The 7,210-nt window shown below is 39.8% G+C and overlaps 1 protein-coding gene across 1 annotated transcript in view; it reads right to left on the minus strand.

Annotated features, from left to right (window-relative positions):
- LOC106747241 (natterin-3-like) overlaps window positions 1–2,464 on the minus strand; it is a 62,425-nt gene extending 59,961 nt beyond the window's left edge. Inside the window, exon 1 of the mRNA XM_014624592.1 lies at window positions 2,381–2,464. The gene's annotated coding sequence lies outside the window, so the exon portion shown is untranslated. The remainder of the gene's footprint in view (window positions 1–2,380) is intronic.
- Between the last annotated feature and the right edge of the window lie 4,746 nt (window positions 2,465–7,210).

Consider the following 7,210-nt stretch of genomic DNA (forward strand, 5'->3'; position numbering starts at 1 on the left):
ACCTTCGTCGCTCTCTCTCTCTCTCTCTCTCTCTCTCGTGTGTATCTTCTCCTCTTTCAACTTTCGATCGCATTCTATTTTATGCGTCGTCGAATCTAGGTTATCGCTTAGGCGACCACTATCGCGCGCCTATATCGGCACCTGGGAGACGCGCGACCTCCTCGGAAAGTCGGCAGCGATACGGCGCGTCGAAATTTATTATCTCAAAATTAGGAAGAATGGCCATCCGGGATCTGTTTTATCGTCGACGAAAAAAATTCGCGTCATATATTTCAGAGCTACGGAATTATTCCGGAGAATGCTGAAAAAACTGTCGATCGCGATTAGAGAGGGAAATATACTTGCGGCGATATCTAGATGAACTTTCAATCAAGCACACGGCGTAATATCGCGTGACGCACAAGAAGAAGCCGGGTATGTCAGCCGAAAAAGTTGGAAATCTTTCGCGAGGACGGAATGGGAAAAACCCGAAGAAGATTCCGCTCAACGAAGACGTCTTCGCGTTTTACCTTGGCGCGCGGTTTTTGCCGGAATCGCCCTCGTGTCAGCGCTCTTTTCGTATTTCACACGATCCTGCGAGGTACTTGTTCGTCAATGTCACTCGGTTGACGTAAATACGCCCGAGAAAACACGGTACACCGACAAAATGCTATTTCACTGACGGGCGAACATTTTCATTTTCGCATGTAGAACGCCGAGAGAGCGCGTGAAGGTTGCGAAGAGGAGGAGATCGTCAACGTTGGTCGACTTCATTTTTTTCCCTTTTTTTTTTTTATTAAACGAGGCTTGAAAAAGATTTTTTTATTCAAAGCGTAATCTCGAGCAACATTTTCAATAACTGCACGAATAATTGTACGATTTTTCTATCGATTGAACGAAAACCATATTTGACTGATTCAGAAACGAGAAATATTTTTAAGACAGTGCCTCGAATCGCGAGTAGCTTTGGAAGTTCAAACATATAATGCTTTTTTCTCCTGTTATTTCTTGCCCCACACGGAAAAAAACTAACTCGATTATGGTAACCGAAAATATTCAGTTAATTGAGTTTCGGTCACATGTAGCCTTTTTTCACTAGCTGAAAGGCTGTTTATATCAACAAGTGCTTTCAGTTCGGGGAACCGAAATTTTCTCATCTAAATGCGTTAATGCAACATGTACTGCCGTTGGATACGACATATCAACAGCATTAGTGGTTCTGCAGGTGATAATCTCGGAACCAAGAAGTTTCGAGTCCCACCAGGAAAAGAATAATATTTTTGTCGAGCAGCAATGTTAACTTGATTAAGATAACCGAGTACAATTGTCCGAGCAGCGGAAGCATTCTATAGGAATGTTTCTGTTTCTACAATCAAGTTTTCATTTGGTCCCCAGATAACAGAAAATTTCGATTGTCATGACCGAAATTCAGTCACACGAACTGAATTATTTTTTGCCGTGTAACATTTAAAATAACAGTAATTGCCTAGATATTTAAAATAATAGGCAGAAGACTCACATTTATACGGTGTGAAAGAATGATGCTTATCTATAATCTAATAAATTTTTTTCTAGTACTCCGTGAGCCGTGACCGTTTGCATTAGATTAATATTTCCACTTACTTTGAATTAAGTTATTTGACCCGCACGGTTCACTTACAATTGGCCGCGGATTTCTAGGACAGCTGGACGGAGCTGGCGGAACGATGCGAAACGCGAGGCGCGAAGGCACGAGGAAACTTGAATTAATAAAGTAAAGCTTACGAGAGTAGCGGCAACGCGGCCGCGCACGTATTTATAGATCGTCTTGCAAGTAAGTCACTTTGGTCGCGTTCAATTACGCTTCTTCCGCGTCGTACCGATATGCCCATTTTGGCCTAATCTCCGTTCTCCATTAACTCGATCGTTCGACAACTCAATTTAAAACGCCAACACGGTTATCGACCCGAAAGAAAAAGTCTACTTTGTCCGACTGGAAGACGTCGTGAGAATATACAAGCGACGAAGAGATACGTCCGTTTTATAAAGCAAGACCTGTTCAAAGAAACCTCGTCGAAAATAAACGGAAAGATTATAAAAAGAACTTACACGGCGATTTCAAATGTGCTGCGCTTTATAGCTCAAAATAGATTAACGTTTCTCAAGGTGGCGTTTATATTTTCAGGAGAAATTGTAAGAAATGATAGAGAGTTAAGGAGAAATTAGCTCGTAAGACAGATATAAACAACGCGACATGAAAATTTGAATGATTACGCAACTTTATAAATAGCGTGAGGGATGCAATATTCGATATTATTCTACTAATAATTACACGAGATATATGATTCGTGAACGAAAAAACCAACACCCAAGGGAACTTCGGCAGGTCAACGATGATTAACGAAGATCTGGCAAGACTCACAGCTGAAAGATTTTTCGTCGGATCAAGCTGTCCATATCTCTTCCGATCTACCGACGTAATAGAAACTCGACGGGCTTAATGCACTTGAGGCCACACAGCCGATGTTAGTCGGACTACTTTATACAGTAGCCGAAGTTTAAACTATCCGCTCTTTAGAGCCTCAAGTACTCGACCGAGTGCTCGGCCGAGTGCCCGGAGAGTGAGTGTGTGCTCGAGAGTCAGCCAGAAACGCAGAAAGGAAAACTTTGTTTTGTGCCGCTGGCTTGTGTAATTTAAAGTTCGCTTCCGTAGATTTGCCGAGTTCAAACTCGAAAGGATTCGCCGGCGTGTCGTGAGATATGAAATAACGAACAGGCGACATACGTTATGCTCTAACCGCTCTTTCAGCCGCTCGTTTCTCATAGCGGAAGATCAGCACAAGGAACTGCGTGCGCGGGAAAGTCCGGAGGGGGAGAGGAGGAGGCTATATCTATGCGAGAAAGAGGAAGGAGCCTTCTAGCCGAGTGCATGATTAATGCTTGGCAAACTTAACTAACCGCCTCGCCACCGTTGATGCATATATATTATGACGCAGCGTCAATGTAGCGTTAGGAACACTCTTCGTTCGAAGACGTCGTCGAAAACGGCGCCGTTCAGATGAAATAATTAAGACCACAACGGTACGGCTGTACGAAATGAATCTCGTCGACGTGCTTTACTCGAAATGTCGCAAGAAGTTGATGAATTTGAAAATAAACTTGAATACATCAATATACATTATTTAAATCGCGTAATTCTGACGTCAACATATAAAAGACAAATATGATATAAAATATATATATTAAAAAGGTGTAGTCGTACGGAAAAAAATAGAGAGACAGGAAATTTTATGCTATCGAATGTCAAATAAATAAATATACAAGATGTTCCTTAAATGCTGTCTGTAATATTTAAGAAGTTGATTTTTGAGATCATTTTATGAGAAAAAGTTCACATAAACATATGTGTGTTTCTTCATAAAATAACTTCTTAAAATATTTGGCAATACTTATGAAACACTTTGTATATTTACTTATTTGCTACGACCATATTCGTTGCCCCTCTAAATTATTTGTTCACCGTGAACGTATAATAATTATGATTACTGTTATAAAATCTCTTTATCGCAAAAATAGATATACAAATAGCTGTGATGTGTTCGTTGTTAACAAATATATCTTGATTACGGATATTTCCTGGTTTATATATATTTAACGAGATTTCGAGATTTTCACTCTCTTCAAATATATATCGCGAAGTATAATTCGCGATCAATTCATTAAACATTTTTATCGCTTCCATCATTGTCCAAAGAACTACGTCCCGACTGTAATCTGATTACGAGCGGAGAATTAAGTGCACAACGGTACGGTAATCGTAAATATTTCTCGTACTCAACGGCACGCTCAAAAATTCCGGATTCGTGACCGTCTAAAATAAAATTACTCTTCCGCGTCGTATCACCAAAACCTCGGCGTGACGCAGGGATTTCTAGAGCGACAATAAAACTCGCCGCGACCACCTGCGAACCGTGCGGGGACGAGTAATGCGATACAACGGCCGTGATAAATTCGCGATTTAATGATAACGGCAAACGGCAGTTTACGTCACGATAAAGGCCAATTAACTTCGCGGAGTGCCGACCGGGCCCGAGCGAACTGTCGTCATCCTTGCCTATAAAGGGCAGCGGCTATTAGCGCGTGCAGCGTTAATTAATTAATTCCGCAAAGGCCGGTTCCTTCGTTCCATCGCGATGTCGCAACGCTGCCCTTAATTCCTAAAAGTGGCTATTACAGCTTTCGCAAGCGTGATCCAGATCCCGTCTTGATTGCGCAACCAGTTCGATGGGAAAAATACAAAAAAAGTTCGTAATAGAGTAACCTATCAGCGTATTAGAAATTTGTTACGTAACACGTGGTGGAAAGTCATTTTTCAACACGAAAAAAATTCGAATCGATTTGTCGGCGGACCGAAATTTTCTTAGAAGCAGCGCTCAAGCGGGCGTGGCGATGCTCTCCTAGTACTCCGTCGTGATTACTCCCGTAGACGATGGTATTTAATCTTGGCGAGAAATCGAGGAAACTTGTAAAGCAGATCGCACTCGAGGCTTTGTTCGCGGAATACGTTGCCGGACGATTGATGGTTGCGTGTGAAGGAGGCGCAAAGGGGAAGAGAACTGCGAGTATACATTGACCCTTCCTAGGATATGGAAGAGAGATGTTATTCTTGGAAGTTCACATTTCCCAACGCTATCATTAAGTGTATATTGAGGTCTAATGGACTCTCTCTCTCTCTCTCTCTCTCTCTCTTTATCTTTCTCTTTATCGTCCCAACGTTCAGATACGTTCAATGCAACTCGACTTCTCCTCCTCTCGTTTTCGCGCAAAGAGGATACGAGTTTACCCGACAGGGTTCTTCGGAATATCTCTCAGGGGGGAAAATTAAATATTCCAAGATATTTTCACGCGGTGGGAAACGTACAATATTTCGCGTCGGGCGATAATTCTAACGGAACGAGAAAATACTGGGTTCGCTTGCGTTCGTCAATATAGACCTCTAGAATTAAACCTGAGGTTATCGTGTCGTGAAACAGCTAACGCAATTAAAGAGAACTAGCTGCGGAACGGGGAGAGCGAAGCCGTAAGAATGAAAGACGACGTGGAAGCCCGTGTCGAGGTCAAAGGCGGCGGGACGATTTTTCAAAGGCTCTCGCGTGAGAAAGCCGCGAAAACTGAGAAAAGCTTTCACTCGGCCACGTGAAATACATACGTGAAACGTTAATGGTGTTTATCGAATATAACTGCGAAGGCGCCGTATAATTTATGATAGGAGGGCAATATCGACCAGGTTTATATATATTCCAATACTAAATATAGATCATATTTTATATTCGTTCGTTCGAACATGTATGTACCGGGTAAAAATAATTTTACCATCAGTAAGGTAGAGGGACAACTGAATTATATACAGCACTCGACAAAATTAAAGGTCACACTTTCAACGAACAATTCTGTTGAACAGTTTCGTAGCCTGAATTATAAATGCGAAAATAAATGGCAAAAATACAAATATGTTTGTCAAAGGTTAAAATCACACGCCGGAGAAGCGTTCAATGTTCCAAATACCTACTAGGTCAAATATCTACTAAATTAGGAATTTCGGAGAATAAATGTCTAATTCCGAACTATATAAACCCGAATTGGAATCTTGCTTCTTCATATAATTTAATTCTATAAATTCCGTTGAATTTGTAGGGTCAATGGAGAATCTCGAAATCTTCTTGAGATATCGATTAACAACGATAAACAGAAGTGGAAAAAAAGAAGGCATTGGTAGAATCAAGATAGAATTCACGATTCTAAAAGCATTATTAGAGGCGCAAATTGGCATTTGCAACACTTGCATTCTGAATGTTGACTCGAGACATCTCCTTATTCTCGGTGAATTCACCAAACGGCAATCAGCAAAAAGGGCAAATTCATTTTCTGCCGACCTTCGACCGTCACGTCGTCCGCTAATCGATGACGCGTTCGGTGGCCGACAGATCATAATAAACGTTTCAAAACATTCCGGATTTTCAAAACGATCTACGTTATCAGGAGCATCATATGCATGATACAAGCCGAAATTTTAAACTCTATACTATAATCTTATACTCTAAAATTTTAAACTCTATACTATAATCTTATCCTCTAAAAGCGATCATCTTTGTTATACTGGATTCGTGTATACCAAAGGCCGCTGCATATCAAGTATCCAAATACAATGGCATGACATAAGCATTTTGACAATGAAATATGTATATTCTATTTAATATCAGAATATTTATTATATATCGTGAAAATATCATTATTATGTGTTTAATCGTTTAAAATGCTTATATGACTGATTATTTAAATAACTGCGCTTCATACATAGCAGCTTTCAATATGCAGTCCGGGTAGTGGGAATGATCGAATTTGTTATAAATCTCGCAAGTTCTGATTGGCTCCTTTTAATAATGTTTCTCCCTTTACAATTCCTTTTTATTTATCCCTTTTAAATCTCCATATTCTACCGAAAATTCCAATGCCAATAAAATACAGTAATGGCAGATTATGAGAAAATAAAGCTTATTTTATTTACTCATTCATGCAATCCTGTTATTTATCTATATTAATGATTTAATATTTGCTTATCGCGCATATTCTGTTTGCAGTTAAATAAATTACACAATACGTCGCTTATTGAAATTAAAAATATAAATTATAAAAGCAGGTACAGTATTGAAATAATAGATAATGAAAGATATAAAAGCTCTAACGCGATAACTCTGATAGTAAGAGCGAAAAAGAACAATGGACTAATAACAGTCGTCGCTGGATGTTAGGCGCGAAAATTGAGAAATAATGGAATATTAAATAATTCTGAAACAAGTCTTTCTGTAAACTTTGACGTAGAGGAAACGGCCATAAATAATAAACTGTTTGCATCGTCCAAAGATAATAATAACCTGTATAATGTTACACCTCAAGATTTTTCATTAATGCTTCAAGTTCGATAAAATTTGCAAAGATTGACGAAGTACTAAACTTTCCACACGGATAGTAATCAGTTTCTGATCCCATTATTCAGTTCCTTAACATTGTGCCTTAACCGATACGTCCAGCTTTTTCATGTAATTATAATAATAAAATTCACTCACCAGTTCGCATTTCATCATGCTGCCGAGTCGTCGTAGTGTGTGTGTACCAAAACTGTTACCGTTACACGTCGTTGGCAGGGTTTCGTGAACAAACACAAGATGTACGGACAGATCTGTCGTGAGGCGCA

Source organism: Dinoponera quadriceps, unplaced genomic scaffold, assembly GCF_001313825.1.
Source record: "Dinoponera quadriceps isolate SergipeBrazil2010 unplaced genomic scaffold, ASM131382v1 scaffold2102, whole genome shotgun sequence".
Taxonomy (NCBI): domain Eukaryota; kingdom Metazoa; phylum Arthropoda; class Insecta; order Hymenoptera; family Formicidae; genus Dinoponera; species Dinoponera quadriceps.